The sequence below is a fragment of the Engystomops pustulosus genome, chromosome 7 (assembly GCF_040894005.1).
Source record: "Engystomops pustulosus chromosome 7, aEngPut4.maternal, whole genome shotgun sequence".
Taxonomy (NCBI): domain Eukaryota; kingdom Metazoa; phylum Chordata; class Amphibia; order Anura; family Leptodactylidae; genus Engystomops; species Engystomops pustulosus.
This window is the reverse complement of record NC_092417.1, coordinates 66,196,496-66,220,659: the sequence shown is the minus strand read 5'-3', so window position 1 is coordinate 66,220,659 and position 24,164 is coordinate 66,196,496. Positions and strand designations below refer to the sequence as shown.

Below are 24,164 nucleotides of genomic sequence, written 5' to 3'. Positions count from 1 at the left end.
CCAATGTAACACAACTGAAATGACAGTTGTCTTAGTAGATTGCTAGTAAAACATGTACATGATGAAGGTATCCCACTGGTAATATTATCCAGGGAACCTTAAAACATATGAAAACATAAGACAGATTGTATTGAATTGACCCTCTACCACATAAGATGCAAGATCGTTCTTGGGGCTTGTCTTGTGGCATCATGTAAATACACTTACCATATGCTCTCCGTTTTTTCTCTTTACCATATATTGTTAGCCCAGGTATATGAATAGAGAGTACCAGCCGGAAATATAGAACTAAGTGATTGTTCTTCTATCCAGTTTCATTCCCCTAATTTAAGATTGTTCATAAAGAGGACATTGTTAACGGAAATCTAGCACTTATTTAGTGGTGGATTTACCTTTAAAGCTGCTAGGATTATAAATATATGTTTATAAGGATCTGTGCTCAGGTATTTTACTTATAATTATAAGTAATAAATATATTTATAAATATTAATAATAATTTTATGCATATTAACTGCATGAGCTCCTAGGGACGTCACCACTGTCCCTCTGAGCTCCAGAGCTTTGGCTCTAACATGCCCCCAGAGACTTTCTTACCTGCCTTTCTGCTCATTCACTCGGACCCCCTACTGCCTGAAAGGAGTATTGCAGCAGAACAATGAAGATACTTGCCTCTGTCGCTAAATATTTGTTACACAGCAGAAGGGGAGAGCAGAGGGAGAGGTTAGTAGGAAGAGAAGGACTTTGTGGTTCTAATAGTCAAAACCCCAGAGCTCAAATGGGTTCTGGTAATACCCATGTGGTTAATTTTCATCAAAATAATGATTATTTTTAAAAAAAAAGATCTACCCAGTAGCAATAAAGGTTTGTCTACTACTAATTAAGTGGTTTAAAATGCTATATGAATGGTTGTGAATTACTTCAAGATAATCCTCCAAAGATGAGAAACCAAGAAATAAGCATAGATGCCTGTTAGCTCAATCAGTTGGGGACACCAAAATTGTTTTACTTAGATTCTATCAAACCAGGTTGAAGGCGTCTCATGAGCCCTCTTGGATTTTCGAACTAACTGAGGTTGATCACAGCCAATAAGACAGACAGACCTGATTCTTGCAGGTCCAAATAAACATGAAACAATAAGAATTCATCTTTTATTTTTAGATGACCAATTCAATCGATAAGGACAACTATTTCATTTTAGCCTTCCACAGGTTCTGATCCACCCTATGACACTAGTAGGATGTGTACAATTATGAAGAGTCTTAGGTGTAGGGTGTTAGGGAGAGATGACAGAGGATGGATTGATTCCTATTTAACCCATTAACAGCCATGTGTAACTTCCAAAATCATTTTATTTTACACCGATTTCATGATGATGGAAATTTCAGTGTTTATGAAACCATTTCCAAATAAATGACAAATAGAGGCAAACCCTTGACAATAATAATGGACATAGTTCTAAAAATAGTTCTTAATGATTTACTCCTAGTCCACCCTGGTACAATTTATTTTATTCCACTTGGACCCACTACGGCCAACTAGTGGCTTTACAATTTACTGAATTACAATGATAACCTAATATATGTAAATCAGCCTCTAAACCACATCTCCCTTTTATGTTATTATTTGTATTCTATTTTATATACTTAATCATTTCTACAGTCAGTTGTTTTGTGCTTAATGTTTACTGTTAGAGAGTTGAGCTCATTACACATTATTGTAATCATTTAGGTGGAGTGAAGCATGATCGCTTAGTATCACTATAGAAGGAGACATGTCTGGGGAGGTAGCAGAAGGTAGGCCAGGCACACAGAGTCTAATCTACATTAAAAGCTACTTTATGGTGATAAAAGCTACATTTTAATGGGGCTGCAGGCGGGATTCAGGATGGCAGGGAGAATACATAATACTTCTGTCACATAATTCTATCTCTGTGCACTGTAATTCTTCCAAGGACTTGTCAGCATGAAATACGCAGACAATTTTTGCATTTTCTTACTGGAATGACAGGCAATAGATTGAAGTTCTCAGAATAGTTGCTACGAGGCTTTTCTACACTCCTAAAAGGTAAATCTGTCCGGTTATATACTAATAAAGTAGCAGGGGATGTTTCACTGTATTAGTATACACAATTGTCTTTCAGGGTGCATTCACACGCTGCATTTTCATTGCGTTTTGAGAGGCATAACACTTACAGGGGCTTATTTATAAAGGGTTGTGGATTGTAATTGTTGGACTGTTCATGGTTTTTGGGATTTGTGCAGCTTTGACAGGTATTTAGCAGGGGATTGTGTCGCATTCGTGCTTTCATGCAACACAAATCCGGGGTTGTGCCTTCAGACAATCCGACGGATTCAGACTGAGTGCAGGATGTAACTTTCAATTTGTGTCGCAAGACAATGCACTAACATGCACCAGGAAGAAGAACTCCGGTGTATCTGAGCAGGGAAGCGACACTTTCAGCATATCGGGCGGCAGAGTGCATGATTGTCGGACAATGCACTTACATGCATCAGGAAGAAGAAGGTGAACTCCGGCGGACCTGAGCGGGGAAGCGACACTTTCAGCATATCGGGCGGCAGAGTGCATGATGGGAGGACAATGCACTTTGGATGAACTCCAGCGGCCGGGTAAGTAAACGTGCCCCACAGTGTGCAAAATGCATGCAAATTGGTGAAAACACACGTTTTCATAGGATGCATTTTGTCTGATGTATTTAGAACACATTTTAAAACTGCAATGAAAACACAACGTGTGAATGCAACCTTAGGGTATAGAAAGTTGGTATTGAACTCTTTGAATAGGTTTTGGTTGCAGGCTCCTGCCTTGCAGTATCACTGGGAAGTGGTGTGCTTTATCGTAGAGATCAGTGTTAGGCTGTGGGTTAAGTGATGCAGGTTGTAGACAGTTAGCTGCTTGGGTGTTGTACAGGAAGTGGATAAATGGCTAATGCCTTAAGTTTACTCAGGGCCAGTTATACTTTCTCCTGTGAATTGCAGGACTTCTGTCTGTTTGTATTTTGCTGAACGTTCACTTAAGGTTGTAAGCAGCTTAAGCAGAGACCCTGAACCTGAACCCTGAGCCTGTATCCAGCCTGAGCCCATACCCTGGACCCCAGCCTGATCAGGAACCCTGTACCTGAGCCTGAATCCAGCCTATTCAGGAACCCGAAAACATGTATCCTGTCCGATCCAAAACCACAAACCTTTATCCTGCCGGATCCAGAAACCTGTGACTCAGCTGATAAGTAGGACAGAGGACAGTGCTGATAGAGCACTTGCTGTAGCCACTTACCCAACAGCCATGGACAAGATTGTCAGAAGTATGTTAATAAAGATAGTTTTTTAAAATAAAAATCTACCCAACAGCAATAAAGGTTCATCTACTACTAATTAAGTGGTAGATTTCCTTTAAAGGGGTATGTTAATGGTTGTGAATTACTTCAAGAAAATCCTCCAAAGATGGGAAATCAAGAACTAACCATAAATGTAGTAGAAGGCCTGTTACCTCAATCAGTTGGGGACACCAAAATGATTTTACTTACCGTAGATTCTATCAAACTAGGTTGAAGGCGTCTCATCAGCCTTCTTGGATCATCGAAGTAGCTGAGGTTGATCACAGCCTTTTCAAAGGAAACCAATAAGACAAACTGACCTGATTCTAGCGGGTCCAAATGAACATGAAACAATAACAGTCCATCTTCACATTTGGTTTTGAAGGAGCAACAACCAATGTTGTAGAAATCTTTAATTAATTTTCTTTGCACCCAATCCATTCTGACAGCTGAAACTTGTGGCTTAGCTGATAAGTAGCGTTTTTTTTTTTTTTTTATGCCGCCGAACAGTGGGGAGGACACTTGCTGTGGCCACTTACCTTACAGCAATACACAAGATTGTCAGAGGTATGACTAATCTAGAACTCTCATAGAAGACTAACTTTACACAATCTGAGATGCAGGATTATTAGTAATACTATAAGGAAATAGAAATAGTGGGGGAGGATCTATCAAGTGCTGTAACATTGTACACCACTGCTTGATGTTAACCCCTTCTCGTACATAGTGCTGAATATACTAAGAGGCTTCCGTCTCTTAGTAAATATGGTGCACAATTGTTCATGAGGATAATTCTAAGCCAGGCCACCTAACAAGGTTTGATAAAGGCTTGTATGGCAGTACAAGTGATGATAAATCCTCCACTCCCTCAGTGTTTCTATTTACTTTGTAACAGAAGTGGTAAGAGAAGGTGATTTTCCTTTATTATGAACTACACAACAAGTGGAGCTAATATTGTGGAAGTGTGAGTATATTAACCACACACATACATAGCAAAGTCATAACATCCCTTGTTAAATGATCGATGATTAGTCCCATCAGTAACAAAATTATAACTCAGGAGTGGAAGTAATACAAATGTTGTTATTATTTTTTGTTATTATAATTATTATTGTTGTGGTAATAATATTGTATTAATGCACTAGTGACATTAAAGCATTCCTCTAGTTATAAACACACAGGTTGCATTACAGCAGAAATATCATTTCATCCAAGTTGTAAATTTGTCATGTAGGGAGAAAACATAACATCAGCACAAGCACACAATGGTTTTTATTTATAATACAGGGGTGTAACTAGGAGATGTAGGGCCCAATAGCAAATTTCTGAATGGGGCTTCCCTTCCCCCTTACAAAATATACATATTTGTATACAATCACACACAGTATATATATACCACATATACATACATACAGCATATACACACATACATACAGTACCATATACACCCATGCATAATATATACAGATGTACAACATATGCACACACATAGAGAGCATATACACACAAATCTGCACACATACAGTATATACACAGATACATACAATTCCATATACATACAATCAAGCATATACACAGTCAATACCATAGATGGTGGGCCCCCCTGACACTGTGAGCCCCATAGCAGCTGCTATGGCACCTACCCCACTAGGTACAACCCTGCTATAATACATAATAATGGACACAAGGCTCTTACAATTATTGAGATATAACCCGAAGGGTAAGAGAAATGGTGACCCAAATACAAAATACGTAAGAAGACCTCTATCTGCCATGTGCCAGGTATTTTGTTTCTACCTATTGAGTAGGGATATGCATTGTTGGGTCCTCAGGCACACAGGCCACTGTAACTGGTAGTACTGTAGGAGACATAGTGGTAGTAGTGGCAATTGTATAATATATTTTAACAATAAGCTTCTGGAGTTAATGTATTAATATTATCATCAAAAATAATAATATTGTTATTAATAATACACTTTTATTTTCTCCCCATGACTTAATTATAAAGGCTATCTCGGTTTCTATACATCCATGACTGTCTACCCCTGAACGCTTAATGATTCCCTTGTAATAAACACCTTTCCATCCCCCCTTAAAGTCGTAACCCAGTTTTATTACATATGCAATCAATTCATGAACAAGGACACTGACACGAGATGCTGCCTGCATCCGGCTTGTCCTGCCTCCTCTCTTACCAAGGCAAACACTGTGCATAGACACACAACAGCTGTCACATCCATCACTTTCTCTGCTACAATGGATTTTACAACTGCTTATGAAATAAAAGGAAGCAATTGCGGAGGGTCCCTATCACAGGCTGTAACTTTAAATAGGAGAAGATAGCGACAGGAGCACATAAATAAGCGTCGGCCCTTCTGGAGAAGTCAAGAGGTTCCTATGATGGGGCCTACAACCTAGAGATGTTGTAATACAGAGAGGCAATGTTTCACTAATATCCCATTGTTATGTAGTCAGTAATAATCTCCTATACAGTAACACATAGCAATGTCATATTCATGACGTCACAGTACACTGGAATATTAGTAAATGCTGTCAGTCAGTAGAGGCACTTTATATAATATGTTGCAGAAATAGACTTTCATTATTAATGCAGAACAATCCAGTCATCCTTATGTCAAGGTCATACAAAATAGTTCCAACAGTATATAATGTATTATTCATAAAGAAGAATGTATTATTATTCCATATACTTCCAGATACAGTGGGGGTGATGTACTATTGTTTTTTTAATGTTTGGCGTTGTTTTAGTGCAGTTGTGGTACAAATGTGATTTTCCATTGCGCAAAATGAACATAGGACACAGCAAAGTCACTCTGACATAGACCCTGCTCACAGCCTTGACCCCTGCTTCACTATTTGCATAGACTTGTTTTCACAATAGGACTGAATTCATGTATCGTGACTTTCCGTTTAGGCGCCAATTGGCTCCTGTCCCCACTCTGGTCCATGTGCTGTGCTTTTGATATTTTTCAACTTTTTATGCAGCTTTTGCAAACAACCCCGTAGCATTAGAACACTGCCAGAAGATTTATCTAGGGTCAAAGCCACTTTAATGAATCTGATGGCAGCAGATCTCCAAAGACAGACATGGGGGCTTATTTATCAGGGCTCCTGCGCCAGAACACTGTTGTAGAAGCCCTGAAATAATCACAAATGCTGGAATATCACTAGAATTTGTGCCTGCACACTTGCTGCAGCTGGCGACTTTTCACACCTAAGAGGCCTTTGCCTCTTGATGTATCCGGCTGCATCAGTGCGGCGGTGGGGCTGTCATATGATGGGGCATGAGCGGTGGCGTATGATACATAATCCCCATAGAACTGTAACAGGATCCTGTCTAATAATAAATTACAACACCAAACAGTGCCATACATAATGGTGCCAACTAGGCCCAAATCCCATCTCTGTACAGATGACTTGGGGTATTCAGTTCTGCCACCATCATACACTACTGGCTAATACACATATACTGAACATTAAAGAGAACCCGTCATGCAAAATAACCCCCCTAAACTAAATATATTTTCATAAACTGCCATTGGAGAGCATTGCCTCTATCCCTTCATTGTCCCTCTACATGCCTGTAAACCTAAGCAATGAGGTCCTAAAGCTGTATGCAAATGACCTGTGAAATGTCCAATGAAGCATTAGCATATTCAAGCTGTCCACTCTATTCATGAGTGGGAGGCACAGCCACACCCCCCAGTGCTTGACTGACAGCCTGTATAATGGTGTGAGGCTGTATAATGATGTGCTTCCTGATGCTGGTGGCCACGCCCCCTGCAGCCTGTGTGTGCATGTGTGTGTGTTTAGGGGAGATACAGCAGCTCCAGGCAGCCATGTTACAGCAGAACATGTCAGATTCATGTGTAGCTGATGTCTGTGTCTCTCACCTGTATATTAGGAGGATGCAGCATGTCAGCAGATGCAGCACACACACTAGCAATGCTTTACTATACATTACACACAGACATGAGCAGGGGGAGGAGAGGGGAGGGGGAAAAGGGGTGACATCACTGCCTCTGACCATGGGACCAGCCTCATTTACATGATAAAGAATAGATGATTTTACAATGAATAATGTATGAAATAACTAGATAAAGGTTGGGATGGGATCCTTGTGAGCTGCTCCAACAGGTAGAGGTGACAGGACAAGTGACACAGACCTGATGACAGGTGTCCTTTAAGGTCTGATAAGCAGAACTATAACTAAACTACAATAAAATCTGTGTTATACAATTATAAATTATAATTACAGATGAGCGGGTCTATTCAGATTTAGGTTCATCAAGTTCTCAGCAAAAGGTTCCCGAACCCATCAGTAAAACCCTTGGTTAACCCTTTAAATGTCGACATTATGTAGTTATTAAGTTATCAAAGACCTGAATCCACAAAATACTGGATGGACCTAAACTTTGTACTTCGGCTCTGCTCAACACTTATGATAATACTACATATGAATTCTCAGGTCTGAAAACTCAGGCGGTAAACGATTGATGATCCCCAGTATAGTGGACATGTGTAAGTTACAGTATTACTTTAAGTTTAGAAAATACTGTTCCACAACATTCCTAAGAACTCCAGCATGGTCACAATTTTTGCAGTCTTTTGCTATTTGACCATCTCACTGCTGAATAAATATTGCTCTGGAGCCCCGGGTCTGCTATGCTTCACTAGAGGGGATGTTGTAATTGAGATCCCTGCAGGATACATTGCTGCTTTATGATAATGTGTGTGTGTGTTAGAACGATCCAGCACAATGCAGCATTCAGAATTCCCATCTAGTGTACGAGGCAGCTTGTTCTGATAAGGTATTTGTTATTTCCTTGGACATTATTGCCATTTATAGCATAGTGGGTTGAATTAATGTCCTTGTAAAGTTGCTTCAATGCATTTAGTATGGAGTATTGAGAAACCTCTTATGTTCATTACTACTCAAGGTCATTGGATCGTCCTTGAATTAGTGATTCATAAACTAAACAAGCAGTTCACCTTTACAAAAACCAATGCTTAAAAGCAACAATAAGCAGTTTAAGTGGTTTTATGGACAATGATATGTAGTCCTGGAAAAACCCTTAAACCTCTCTGTAAAACCACATGTATTTATTTTCTAGACTTGTTGTACTGATTTTCCTATGAGATGGATCATGTTTGAATTTACAAAAACAATGAATGCACTGGGGGTCATGCACCATGGTTTGTACTTTAGACAAGGCATGAAAATGTCCCAATTTCTGGATCCTTGATCCCAGATTTTTACCTCCCCCTCATGGCACCCTCACGATATGGGGCAGGCCAGGGCTTTCTTGGTGCAGGTTATAATCCAGTCCTATGTCAGACAAGACCTGTGTAGAATTCATAGAGGGGAGCCTCTTAGTTTATCCAGTGCTTGCGGGTGGATATCATCATGCGGCAAGTCATGATGAATCCCAATGCATTCTGTTTATCCCACTGTTCTCTAGTTTTTGGGGACGGCGTAAAGTGTAAATTTAATCAAAATGTAATTTGAAGCTGCTAAGGACTAATACAAAATTTATACAAGGTCCCCTTAGTATAAAATAAAGTTTCTCAATGACATATTTGTATGAAGAAGAGATATCATTTAGCAGTGATGGTGAATCTTTTGGGGAGTGTGTGACAAAACTACAACCAAAACCCATTTCATCTTTGGAACATACCAACATAGCAATTTAAGCAGTAAATGATTAAAATAACCCATATAATGTACCATAGCTACATAGAATAAAGTGCAACAAGTGCATTAAATATAATATATGTCATTGAATTCATAAATTTAAAATGCACTGCAAAATAACATATAAAAAAGAACCACCAATTTGCAGTGGCACCTGCCTAATAACTCACGGCGTGCTGGACATTATTAAGTCCGATATCTACCACAACGGGTAATGCAATAGGTGTGCATTAAAAAATAAGAAAATCATGCACAAACACTGTTTGGGGGAGGCCCCACCCTAGTTGTGCATTATCTATCAGTCTAGAGCAGCACTATCTCGAGATAATCCTGACAAACCTCAATGAGCCGGATCCCGGCTAGCATTTCAGTCTCATTAGTAAAGCGCATGCACATTAGGAGTTATAGTTCTAGTTCGGCCATTTTGTTTAAGGGAAACTATCCATCATTACAATTAAAAAACATTCATTTTACTGAAATAACATTTCTCATTCCATTTTGGACAAAGGGTTAGAACAGGTGATCAATCGTAGGATATGGAGGGCAAGTGCTCAATGGTCCTGCCCTTCGGCCATGTGCCGTTCATGTAGGTAACCTGGATTAAAATTCAATAACACCAAGTGTCATAAAGACCTCTTGTACCAGGTCTCCTCTGGGATTGCTACTTCCTATTAGGGTATAATCGGCGCCTCATCTCTATAATTATTCTGTCGCCATATGTTCAATCCCCAAAATTGCATCCATTCCAAAAGAATTCAATATTTACTGTAATAAAAAAGAAAAGAATGGCAATATTAGTGATACAGTCCCAAAATACACAAAATGGCAATAGATAACAACTCCTTCACAAGTGAATTTTCTGTACATAGATAAAAAAAAACTTAATCCACAAACCCAGATTATGTGGATAAAAAAATCCAAGCTTATATTTATGCTTAAATGGGTATAGCACTTATTATGGACAAAGTAGACTTAACTGACTTAAATTAGAACACATCATGTAGGAACATTGAAAAGATACTATAAGGATATTTCTTCAGACAAAAACATTTAAAGGAAAATGCTTATTGAGGTCATGTGTGTGCAGCATTTTGAGTTTATGAGGGACATATATCATAGTTTTTTGGTGAAGTTTTGAGACCTGCATTTTTAAGTGCTCTAGTCACACCCCGGGGAGATGATGACATATGAGGCTGCGATCACAAGTTGCATTACTGTTAACATTTGCATTTACACAATGCATAGTAAAATTGATGTTAACACATGCGTTAATGTCACATTTATTTTGCTGCTTTGGGGGAGCGTGGAAAGGTGAATATCGACAAGTGCAGCATAGGGGCAGGGCGCCAGAGTTGGGCCAAATAACATAAGGATGCAGGCCTTGTGTTTGACACCTTTGCCATAGAAAGTAGTTCAGAATCTTGTTTAGAATTGACATCCACTATTCTTTTTAATCTCAGTAATTGGCTGTTAGGTAAGGAATAAATCATACCTTTTGGGTGTTGACTCTCAAATCTAAGTAAAGTGTTACAGTCAGTAGGTTTAACAAATAATTCAGCTCTCAATCTATTTTCCTCAACATAAACAGTTGTATCAAGAAACTGTAAAGACAAAGTAACCATCATAAATTTAATGTTGGGGTTCATGTTGTTCAGAAAGCCCAGTAATAAGTCCAGAGAGGGATGGTCACCAACCCAAATGGAGAACATGTGGTCGATGTATCACCACCATCTCAATACCGATGTGAAGTGCTAAGGAAACCAGCCAAGCTCCTGTGGCGAAATAAATTGTTGCAATTTTGTTAGAAAATCAGTGGTATCTTTGAAAAAAGAACTTAACACTAATGGAAAAACCTCTAAGGATTTTGTCCAAAAAAATGGCTGATGGACTAAACAGAGAATTGTGGTAGAAACAATTGATCTACCCATAGGAGAATTTATGCAATTATGAATTTTGGGTAAACAATATAGAGAAGGAGTCTTGGGAATATTTGGCAACAAAATCCTCATCAATAACCACTGAAACATCTTTTACTCTTTTCATCTCTGACCATTTTCAACCATTTAAATCAATACAAATGAATCCAAATGCCATTAAATTCACAATAACCCTATCACTTTAGAGAAACAACCATACTTGACAGCAATTTCCAGCCCCCATAATAGTGATGGGTATAGACCTCCTATAATAGAGAAACTAAAATAGTCTCCACCTCCTCATATTAGTGACAGCTGATGCTGCAATGGCTATGACCAGTATTTCTTTGGGTGTGAGAATTATATAAACAGACAGGGAGAATAGAACCCCCCTTAGGGAGATGGGGGGGGGGGTAGAGACAGACACAATTGACACATGTTGCCTTTGTGCTTAATCTCATTCCCCTGAGAACTCCAATGCCTCTTATTTATAATAATAATACTGGGACTGCCCCTCACAAAAATACATGACAGATGACATAAAAATAGACATGTTGCTATATAAGTCCTTTATGTAAGGTTGATGATTAAGCTAGAATAAGCACCTAATTATAAGTTATAAATATAGAAAAGGCAGTGTCTTGTCTAAGAGACCAAACTACATTCATAGAGTTGTACAATGTTTATACTTGGGCAAAGGTCATTGACCTAGAAGAGACACATGGCAATAACTGTGTTCTGGAGGAAAAGTGGGCCATTGTGGGACAGTCATTTCATTCAGTCCTGGTATAGAATAGTATTCCAGCACAACCGGGCAACAAATATCTAGAGAGGCAATTAATTTATCATATGCTGGTACATATGCTGGCATATGAAAAGTATCCCCAATAGGTCCCTCCCAAGGAACTGGTCTACTAATAAATGTCCACCTGTAAGTTATCATCTTGTAGTTTGAATAACAATGTTTTATCATAACAGATAAAGCATGTTTGACTTGCCTATTTTCATGAAAACCATATTTTGTTTCCTACTAAGCCACATCCCTTTGTCAAAAAAGCTAAGCAGCTGTTAATATTACTAAAGAAATGTTGTGCAAGGTATATATGCAAGAAAGTGCAAATCAAGACTCAAATCTGACCCAGTTTATATAGGAAAACTTCATTATTTTAAGATTGAAAAAATCATAGAAGCATCAGTGCGAAACGCGCGTCGGGGTGTTCCTGTTGGCCCTCCCTCTGACTGCCTCTGTGCCATTTGTACAATGCCTTTAGGTAAGTGTGGCCTGCCTTTTGATTTTGTCTTCTGACTTTGTTTATTAATACCGGATGGTACCTCCGGTTGATTGTACTGTCATTATAGCATATAGGTCCACTGCCTCCCAATACTAGTCCTACATTTGGGCATAATACCTCTTCTGAAATACCCTTTGCGGCACAATTTCTGAGGCATTAACAGGGTAGGGGGGCCATAGGTTCTTTGTGTCAGTCCCATATCCATCTGGGACATTGTTTTGTTCCCCCTATATTTCCGACTTTCAGGAATCCCTTCTGAAAGTGGTGTACATATACTGTATGTGTTATTTTGAATAAAGTGGAGATTTTTTACATTTGCAAGCTCTTTTGTTCTTTGGTCTAAATTAAATGTAAGCCCTATTTTTATTTTTTTCTAAGTAGGTGCTCTTGCACTGAATAGCAGAATCTGCTGCTTCTGGCAGTTGGCAGCAGGGACAGATTCAGATTCATGGGTTATATGAAGATTATATCTCCTACAAGTCCACAATTCACTTCCTACATATGGTACTAGAACCAAGCTTCTTGTGGAATGGAGGATGCATCTTTTCTGTCTGTGGTTTCAGGACCTTTGGAGGACCTTCTAAGGTCCTGAAATGGCTCTTGTTTACATGTATTTTGAGAGCAGGAATAGATGTATTAGCATTTCATAGGTGAAGGTCCTTCTAAGTATAAAAGTTGGTGGGTGGTTTGGGTGGTCCAGGGTCCTGTAGAAGCCTTGGCCCCATGCTACCACCAAAACCGCCTATATTATAATCTACTACTGGTTGGCAGGGGTCTTCAAAGTAACAGAAAATTAAAAAAAAAAAAGTAAAATAAAATAAAAAAAATTAAATCATCTCCCTTTCATTAGAACACAGAAAAAGATAAAACAAAAAATCAAACATATAAAGTATCCCCACATGTAAAAATGTGATCAAATAAAAAAAAAATTACTAAAAAGCCGTTATAATGTCATACATTTATCCAAATGGCATCACTGAAAACAACAGCTTGCCCAACAAAAAGATTTCCACTATGTGAAACTGATCAACCCCAAAGACAGTGCCTTGGTACCCCAGAGGGAAAACATGAAACAACACAAACTACACAAAACAAGAAAAAAGTCAAAAATCCAGGTCACAACAGGGATATCCATGCAGTACAGATTTGGAAATACAAATGGATAGTCACAAAAATGAAAGCCAAGACTGGATACCGAAATACGGACACTCTTACAGCATATAAAACAACTAAAGAAGTCTTTAACCGACGGAGCAAACTGGACACAGGATTTTTAAGAGCGGTTTTATGAGCAGTCAGAGCTCTTCCCCAGGTGATAAGATCAGACTTCCCTTAGTCACAGGGTATTAATCATTGCTGATCCAGAGCAAAGCAGTAGAGAGATGGGTAAGGTGAATTCAGTTATCAGCCCAACAACTAAACCACTGTTCACACTGACACAATGAAATACAGAGATTGCTCAGTCTTACAGGAAGTATTGGAAAAGAAGACTGCACAGATGTGACACCTATTAAAAATTTGATGCCTCCTACCTATTAAAATCTTATATTATCATTCCAGCCCTGCCCATCCAAAGCCTCCCGCAGCCCCCTCCACCACATATACACCAGCCTGGATATTTATTGGTCGAGTTGCCTTAAATTACTAAACGGGAGATATAAATGTACCATGTTATCTGCTCAGAAAATCACTATCTGTTTTAGTCTGTCAATCGATGTAGAGAAGCATGGACACCTACTTTAATTCAAATGCCCTACCTGCATGATTTTCTACATCCAGCGTCATTGTGTCTTTGCAAAATAAACCTGTTTAATGGAAGAGATACAGGCAGCCATTACTTGTCTTATCTTCGGAGGATTGTTAAACATTTGGAAAATGCAGAATAGTCTTCTAATGAGCCATCTGTCAGCACAGTACCTACTATTGATCAGCTTCTAAATGAAGAGCAATGATCAATATGGAGGCATTAAGAGGAGATAAAAACATACAAAAGACATTATCATACAGCAAACTGAAAGAAATTCTTAGCTAAATTGTACATTTCATCCATCTGTCCATCTACAGTATCTATCTATCTATCTATCTATCTACCTATCAAATGTTCAACGAAGCACAGTTTGATAATGGCTAGATACAAGAAATGGACAACTCCTCCACTCTGCTGGGGGGCTGTGTCCCTGAGTTCCTTTATATACCCAGCCCAGTCCCATCAGACCTTGCTGATTGTAGGTTATACCTCAGCTCTGTATCTCTCTGTGTGTGCTATTGCTATTGTTACTCTATTGTTTATTCTGGTTTTTGATCTCAGCTATTGTCCTCTGGACTATCCCTTTTGACTCATATTTTGTTCTGTGCCTGCTATCTTGTTGTGACTCAGACTGCTTGTGATTTTGGTATGTTGTTTGTTTGTTTGTCGTGTTCTGTGTCTGCACAGTGGCCTAGACCATACTCAAGGTTGTCCCATGGCACATTTAGGGCATGGGAGGTAAGTAGGCAGGTGACAGCTTAGGGCAGTGATGGCAAACCTTTTAGAGACCGAGTGCCCAAACTACAACAAAGACCCACTTATTTATCGCAAAGTGCCAACCCAGAAATTAAATTTGTGATTTATACTCCCTTCTCCGTCACAGTTTTCATTGATACTAGCACCCTGAGGCACCAATAAAGCAGAAAATAGTCCCAGGTACAGCTGTCACAATACCTCTTCGCACAGCAAGTCCTGGGCTGTCTGAGACTGCAGGAAGATACCTGGAGTCATCTCTGGTGATGGCCTGAGTGCCCGCAGAAAGGGCTCCGAGTGCCATCTCTGGCACCAGTGCCATAGGTTAGCCATCACTGGCTTAGGGGGTCTCAGCTTAGGGCTCACTGTCTGTCATACTCCGCCCTCTTGCCACCCTCACTTACAACAAGTCAATTTCATACATGATCTCAGTGTATATATATTTTAAATGGTGTACTTATAGTATCATTTTTCCATTGTGTTTCTCCTAGTGTAATATACATAGTACAGCAAAAGGTTAAGAATCCTACAGAAGATCCTGTATTAAGAATACCAAATTATTGTCTCTAATGTGTGAGTACTCATGTCGGTAAATCAAGATCTATACCACAATCCTTGACAAGAAGCACTATACACTAGAGATGAGCGAGCACTAAAATGCTCGGGTGCTCGTTATTCGAGACGAACTTTTCCTGATGCTCGAGTGCTCGTCTCGAATAACGAGCCCCATTGAAGTCAATGGGAGACTCGAGCATTTTTCAAAGGGACCATGGTTCGGGAATAAAATGTGTTATTTAATTGAAAAAGAATGTCTTCTGATAAGTTAGCAGATGTATGCAAACATCTGCAATCTATTCTTCACTGTTCCGCGCGTATATTATCTCCCGACAAGTTAGCAGATGTGAAGAACAGTGAAGAATAGAATAAAAACAGTGAACACAGGATCATTTAAGTGAAAAACACAGTGAAGAATAGATTGCAGATGTTCGGCACATCTGCTTACTTGTCGGGAGATACGCTGTCCCGGGATCCGCTGCTCTTCTTCCACTGAAGTCTCCCCGATGTCACCGATGTCTCCGTGCCCCTATGTCTCCGTGCCCCGATGTCTCCGTGCCCCGATGTCTCCGTGCCCCTATGTCTCCGTGCCCCGATGTCTCCGTGCCCCGACGTCTCCGTGCCCCGACGTCTCCGTGCCCCGACGTCTCCGTGCCCCGATGTCTCCGTGCCGCTGCCTGATGTCTCCGTGCCAATGCCCGATGTCACCGCGCCCCGATGTCTCGGTGCCCCGATGTCTCGGTGCCCCGATGTCTCGGTGCCCCGATGTCTCCGTGCCCCTATGTCTCCGTGCCCCGATGTCTCCGTGCCCCGATGTCTCCGTGCCCCTATGTCTCCGTGCCCCGATGTCTCCGTGCCCCTATGTCTCCGTGCCCCGATGTCTCCGTGCCCCGATGTCTCCGTGCCCCGATGTCTCCGTGCCCCGATGTCTCCGTGCCCCTTTATCTCCGTGCCCCTATGTCTCCGTGCCCCTATGTCTCCGTGCCGCTCCGTGTCGCTGCCCGATGTCTCCGTGCCACTGCCCGATGTCTCCGTGCTGCTCCCCGGTGTCTCTGTGCTGCTCCCCGGTGTCTCTGTCCTGTTCCCCGGTGTCTCTGTCCTGCTCACCGTGTTCTTCAATGTGTTCTTCACACATATATATTGTTCTTCACATGCTATTTTGTTCGCACCGTTCCGCGCGTATCTTCCGACAAGTAAGCAGATGTGCCGAACATCTGTAATCTATTCTGCACTGTGTTCTTTACTGTGTTTTTCACTTAAATGATCCTGTGTTCACAGTGTTCACTGTTTTTATTCTATTCTTCATTGTTCTTCACTGTGTTTTTTTAATTAAATGCTCGATCTCGAGCAGGGGAAATACTCGTCCGAGCAACGAGCCGTTTCGAGTACCTTAATACTCGAACGAGCATCAAGCTCGGACGAGTATACTCGCTCATCTCTACTATACACGCATGCGCCCTGAACCATTTTATTTAGCCAGTAGTAACATAAGATCTTGGGTATCTACCTGCCAATCTATAATCTAATATGTTCTTCTCAACCCTGAATGAAGCCTTTGTGACTTAATTTATTGAATTTCCCCAGTTGTATTATCTACAATTATGACATAAAAAGTTGAACTATTTTTAGTGAAATCTAATAAAACAGAGTTTGAAATGACTCAACTAAAATAGTTCGACATTAATAAATAATTCATATTCATTTGAAATCTGCCAAATGATATTCTAACGGCTTCCCAGAGCTCAGAGCAAAATGAATGGATCAATTAAATAGCGAATTGCAGCAGAAATAGTTTTGCAGTTGTGAAACTTCTCTCGTTCTGCGCATTGTGCCTGATGACTAAATAATAAGGCTTTAAAGATCGACTTTTTATAACAAAAACTTGGGCTTTGTGTTTGTTCATAAAGGAATCTAATTGACTGTCAGTGGGCGGAATTAATGAGCGATATAATACATAGGTAGTGAGACATGAGGTAGAGCCCTCATCTGAAGTTAAATGAGAAGATTGTGCTAGAATCATTTATCTTAGCAGTATTATAGACGGAAATAGATAATTCTCCTTTGATCTGATGCATTGTATCATGTACAAATGATACAGAGAAATTCTGTAGTAGAGACATCACATATTGAAACTTATCTTACAAGATATCATTCAAGATGAGGCACAATGACTTGGAAATGGAATTTTCAGTACAGAACCTATGTTCTTAAAAATAACTACTATAATACTAACTACTAAAAACCCAGATCTCTTTGTATAATAAAGTTACTATAATACTGACCCTATGTACAAGAATATAACTATTATAATATGGGAGAATAATTAATATATTACTGACCATTTGTCCAAGAACAAACTTACTATTATAATATAGTTCCTTTTTATAAGAATATAACTACAATAATACTAGCTGTTATGTACAAATCCATAATACTGCCCTCTATGTACAATACAATACAACTACTATAATATTACCCCCTATATACAAGAATACTGCCCCTTATGTACAACACTATAACTACTATAATACTACCCCTTATGTACAATAATATAACTACCATAATACTACCCCCTATGTACAAGAATAAAACTACTACAATAATGCCCCCCCTACGTACAAGTATATAACTACTATAATACTGCCCCCTATGTACAAGAATATAACTACTATAATACTGCTCCCTATGTACAAGTATATAACTACTATAATACTGCCCCTATAATAATAATAATTCTTTATTTATGCAGATTATGCAGTGCTGCACAAAGCATGTCAGATTGTCCCCATGGGGCTCACAATCTAAGCAACCTAACAGTATGTTTTGGAGTGTACAAGAATATAACTACTATATTACTGCCCCTATGTACAAGAATATAACTACTATAAGACTGCCCCCTATGCACAAGAATATAACTACTATATTACTGCTCCCTATTTACAATGATATAACTACTATAATACTGCCCTTATGTACAAGAAGATAACTACTATAATACTTTGCACTATGTACAAGAATATAACTACTATAATACTACCCTTATGTACAAGACTATAACTACTATAATACTGCTCCCTATGTACAAGACTATAACTACTATAATACTGACCCCTATGTACAAGAATATAACTACTATAATACTGCCCCCTATGTACAAGAATATAACTACTTTAATACTGTCGCCTATGTACAAGATTATAACTATTATAATACTGCCCCAATGTACAAGAATATAACTACTATAATACTGCCCCCTATGTACAAGAATATAACTACTATAATACTGCCCCCTATGTACAAGAATATAACTACTATAATACTGCCCCCTATGTACAAGAATATAGCTACTATAATACTGCCCATATGTACAAGAATATAACTACCATAATACTACCCCCTGTGTACAAGTGTATAAGTATTATAACACTGCTCCCATATACAAGAATATAACTACTATAATATGGCTCCTATGCACATGAATAAAACTCCTATATTCCTTACTCATATGTACAAATACTAGTAGAATATTTACACAATATGTACACAATTGTAAAGAACGTATTACTGCAAAAATGTAATATAATATTTGTACTTCTTCAGGTTACCAAATAAAAACATTATCCATATTTGGAGTCGGCAATACATTTTCGCTTATGTGCCAAGGACCTGGAAGAAAGGAGAGTGAACCAATTAGCAGATCTAGGATAAAAAGCAAGATTTCCAGGAAATTCTCACTGGGTATTAACCTCTGGCTCCCAGTACTTTCCCTTCTAATTTCTGAGTTGTTGTGTTATAACTGTCTATCCACTCTTTAATTTTGGGCCGCTTCCCATTAATAAATGACTTTTCATAATAATAATTTATTGTTATAGGTTATAGTCACGTCTATATTCCTATTTAAATTTTAAGTTTTGTCTAGTGGGTATTAAAACTGCCCAGGATTCAATGAATGTAACTAATTCAAGGCTCCTTGTATACGTCCGTCTGCTTCAAATCTAATGCATTGTGGGGCAGTCTCATGAATCAGACACGATGCTCACCACACCTTGCATAATTCACCTCTATAGTAGCCTTGAACTGGCTCCTGTTTTTGTGGCTAGCTCACGGCCACCCTCTATGGAGGTGTGCATGGAGCCTAAAGCTCAGTTTCCAACACCTAGAACTTTAGTGGCCTCAGTACATTGTCTTCATTGCTTCTTCTTAAAGCCAGTTATCATTGGTAATGAAAATCAAAATTATTCAGTCATGAATTTCAATTTAACTAGTAAGTAAAATTACATATTGTGCCATTTAAATATATCTTCCGATACATTCTTTTTAAATTGGCAATTCCTGTGAAGTCCATCATAGCAAAAGTTAATGGAATTTTATCATCAAAATCCAGCATGATAAACCAGGGACACTTTATCCATGGCCTCCTTACTGCTATAATCAACTTTTAGAATTATGCTAATGAGAAGTGCTATAGGGGTAGTCACAATTATTCAGACAATTATATGCTTTGATATCCTTAACTGCATTAGTCATTAAGAATATATTGTAGTAGCTTAATCGCCTGCGTAAACTTCTTCACACTATGCAGCTATGACGGTTGTATCACCCAGAGAAGAGGGATTAGTCATTCTATTCTCAGGTACACAACTCCTATAGCAGGATCGACTACACCTACATCCAACACCACCTACTCTCGTCTGCAATGATTCGGAGGTCGGCTTGATCATTATCTCAGACCATGCCCCCTTAACATGCACCCTCTCCCTATTACCAGGAAGGCGCTCACCTTTTAATTGGAGACTAAACAAATGCCTTCTACAAGACCAGCTTTGCCTTTGGGAACTAAAAGAGGTCACCAATAAATTCTATCTGGACGACCAACACGACACCACACCTCCCGCTTTTAAAAGGGAAATTCTAAAGCGCAACCTAAGAGGCATTCCTATTAACCATGGGTCCCGTTCGAAAAGGGCTGCCAGCACCAAACTTACATCCCTCATGACCACTCTTCACAACCTTGAGGCTAAATATAAACAAAGCCTACTACTTGCGACCCTGCGGGAACTCATTGTGGTCCGGCACGAAGTTAACACCCTCCTTAATGAACAACAGAAACGGTTAAAACATTTGTGTTCTCGTTCCTTCTAAGAGTGGGGGAAGAAGCCAAGATGGTTATTAGCCAAGGCACTCCGCGTCAAGAGAGCATCGATCAGGACTGGTGCCGGTGCACCTGTTAACACCACCGAAGATATAGCGGAAGCCTTCTCTTCCTACTACCACTACATCCTCCCACCACCTTCAACCTCATTTGCCCCACCACACCCCCCGCTGTCACTGACACAATACATTCAGAACACAGCCCTCTGTAGGAACGTCAAACGGTAATTAAATCCCACCCAGCTAGTATGCTTTCTATAAAACTAGGATCCAAGAAATCTCCCCAAGACTACTGACCTCTTTCAATGCAGTCTCCCCCTGCAACCCTCTCCTGCCCACATTTCTTCATGCGCATATCACAGTCATCCCTCGAGAAGGGAAGGACCCCCAGCTTTGCTCTATCTACAGGTCTATCTCCCTCATCAACACAGACACCAAAATATATGCCAAGATGATCGCCTGATCAAGTAGGGGTTCATATCCACAAGAAAAGCTCGGGACAACACCCTGAAATCCTTTTCCCTGATACATCAAATGGCACAAACAAGAGTCCCCACTCTCATTCTCTTGCTCAACGCCGAAAAGGCGTTTGATCGGGTGGACTGGGTCTTCCTGGAAGAAACCCTATCCCAAATAGAACTGAACCTGGTAATACAAGCAAAGATTAAAACCTTATATAGTGTCCCGCATGCGCAAATCAAAATCAATGGTTCACTACCACCTCCCTTCTTCATCAAAAACGGCACCAGACAGGGATGCCCCCTTCCCCTCTTTTGTACGCCCTGGTAATAGAACACCTTCTTAATGCCATTCGGTCACCCCCGGACATCATGGGAATTAGGATCGGAGCTTGTGAATACAAATGCTCCACTTTCGCGGATGATGTCCTCCTATACCTAACAAATCTGGGCGATGGTCAAGTGATGCATAAGAGTGGGACCAGGGCAGGGTGGTTAAAGTAGCAGGTGAAAGACTATGCTCAAGTTGTACCCACAACTTATTCTTCCTACCATGGAACCAGTCTAGTATCCTCGTGTATAAGGCAGCGAGGAAGTAGCTTCTACCAACCCTGACTTTCCCCCAAGAACTCATTCAGAATTTTTAGCCCCCTCAGATCCAAATCTCTGCTTGTATTCAAAGACCTATTAGAGGACTCCTCTCGCCTCCAATCCTTGTACCCCATGTACACCATGGGAATACACTCAGCTGCTACATTTCTACAACACACACAAGGGACACTTCAACCTCCATCGAGAACTCCAACCTTTTAAGTGTATATGCACAATCAATCTCAATGCTATACACTCTCTTCAAAGATGAGTGGGCGAAAGTGACCTCCTCCTATGTAAGGGCATGGTAAGGAGAACTGGGGATAACATATATATCGGACGACTGGCCAGAAGCCTACAAACTTTGTCACAAAGTGTCCATTCCAGGCAATGCTCAGGAAACTAACTTTAAAATCATATCTAGGTGGTACTGGACCCCTGCCAAGCTAAACTCTATCTACCGTTCCTGCCCTGATGAGTGTTGGAGATGTCAATAGAATGTAGGCAGCATACTATACATACGGTGGGAATGTAAATAGGATAAACAAACTGACTGACCATACACTGAGCAATGACCCGCCACTTCTCTTGCTGTCCATGCTCCCAATGTCCTCCTCCAAGGCAAAAAGGTATCTGACAGGCTTCATATTGATCGCAGCACGATCATTGATCCCGAGGCTGTGGAAGTCCCCCTGGGTGCCGTCCATGTCTGATTGGTTTGCAGAGATCCTATTACTACAGAGAATGGAGGAGCTTTCTGTGGAACTACACTGCTAAAAGCCATGCTCAGACATGGGGCCCCTGGATGGACTTTATGGGGCACATTTACTTACCCGGTCCAGTCGCGATCGGGTTCTGCCGGGATTCACTAAGGTCCGTGCGCCGATATTCACCAGGTTTCGCTGCTGCGCCGAGGTCCGCCGAAGTTCACCTGCTTTTTTCTGGTGTATGTGAGTGCTTGATCTTGCGACACAAATGGCTTTTTAAATTCCGCGGTTTTTCCGAATCCTTCGGGTTGTCCGGTGGCCACGCCCCTGATTTCTGTCGCACGAAAGTCGGCGCGATTGCGCCAAAAATCGATTGCGTGCGCCACAATCCCGTGAAATACAGCGCAAAGCAGAAATATTCGGGAAAAACCTGAAGGATTCGTGGCTGCGGACCCTTAGTAAATGTGCCCCTATGTGTTCTCCTACCTTTACCACACTGACAGATTAGGAACCTCCACCCCCCCAATCTCCTCCCCCCCTCTTTCCTTCCCTGTTCCCCAGTTTGATTTTGTTTGGTTTAAATTAGTTTTGGTATACAGATAAAGATATTGATGTGATGTAACCTGCTACGGAATATTCAATGTACAATTGTTTTGTCTTGTAAACACATCTGTTGCGACTACTAAGATACACAGTTAAATGATATGCAAATGTGTGCCTATGATGCTTTGATCCCTGAATGTACATCATTCAGCTCTCAATAAAGGAATTTGGAAAAAAAAAATTCTGTATTGGAAATGGTAGAAATGACCCATCATAAACTCGAACTCATTATAACTTGTAGATCTAGGGGTAAGGCTCAAAGTATCTGACATTTGTACCCAAACTCATATTTTGGATTTGATATTTATTAAGAAAAGGCACGGAGATTTATCATATGATGAAACCCCTCCCCCAGAACTGCTGCATATTTCAAGAGTAAATAATTAAAGTAAATATATACAAATATAATACAAAACTATTGCATCATGGTCTAAGTAACATAATAGAATACACTGCAGTGCTGGCGAACAGAGCTAGACGTAAGTTAAGAAAAGGTATATCAACAGAGACAGCTTTTCAAAGACCTACACATAGTCTTCCCAATGTACCCTTAGGATTTTCTGTATGATACCATATTGGGTTGCAAAACTTTAGCATGAAGCTTCGCATTTCTGATGGGTTACTATAAAACGCCTCCATTTTCAGAAAAAAGCCTTGGTCGCCACATTGCCTCTACTCTCCACCTCCAATCTGTCAATTTTCTAAGTACCTTATATACTCGAGTATAAGCCTAGTTTTTCAACACGAAATTTGTGCTCAAAAACCCTAACTCGGCTTATACTCGAGTCAACTAAAAAAATAAAGTCAAAACTCACCTTTCTGACATCATCTGACATCATAGGTCCTCTTGAGTCTGAGACAGAAAAGGACCTATGGGGGACGTCGGAAAGATGAGTACAGTGTTATTTTTTTTCCTACTACAGGGGCTGGGCAGGCTGTATGCTACAGGGGCTAGGCAGGCTGTATGCTACAGGGGCTGGCAGACTATATACTGGGAGGCTGTAACCAATGCATTTCCCACCCTCGGCTTATACTCGAGTCAAATTTTTTGACTCGTTTTCCCAGTTTTTTGTGTTGAAATTAGGGGTTTCGGCTTATACTCGGGTCGGCTTATACTCGAGTATATACGGTACATCTTATTATTATTATTATTATTATTATCACATTAGTCTGAGCTAAGACCTCCTGAATGGTGGGGAGTGTGGAGTCCAAGCAATGGTTCAAGAGGCATCGTTTTGCCAACACTTTCTTTCTTATAATATACCTAGCCCTCAGGGGTTTTCTTAACCCCTTAACGACTTGGCCTTTTTTTAGTTTTTTCACTTCCATTTTTCACTCACCAAC

The 24,164-nt window shown here is 40.1% G+C and overlaps 1 protein-coding gene across 2 annotated transcripts in view; it reads left to right on the top strand.

The window, feature by feature from the left end:
- Nucleotides 1-24,164, top strand: part of LRFN5 (leucine rich repeat and fibronectin type III domain containing 5) — a 183,669-nt gene that overhangs the window by 26,647 nt on the left and 132,858 nt on the right. The window lies entirely within an intron of this gene.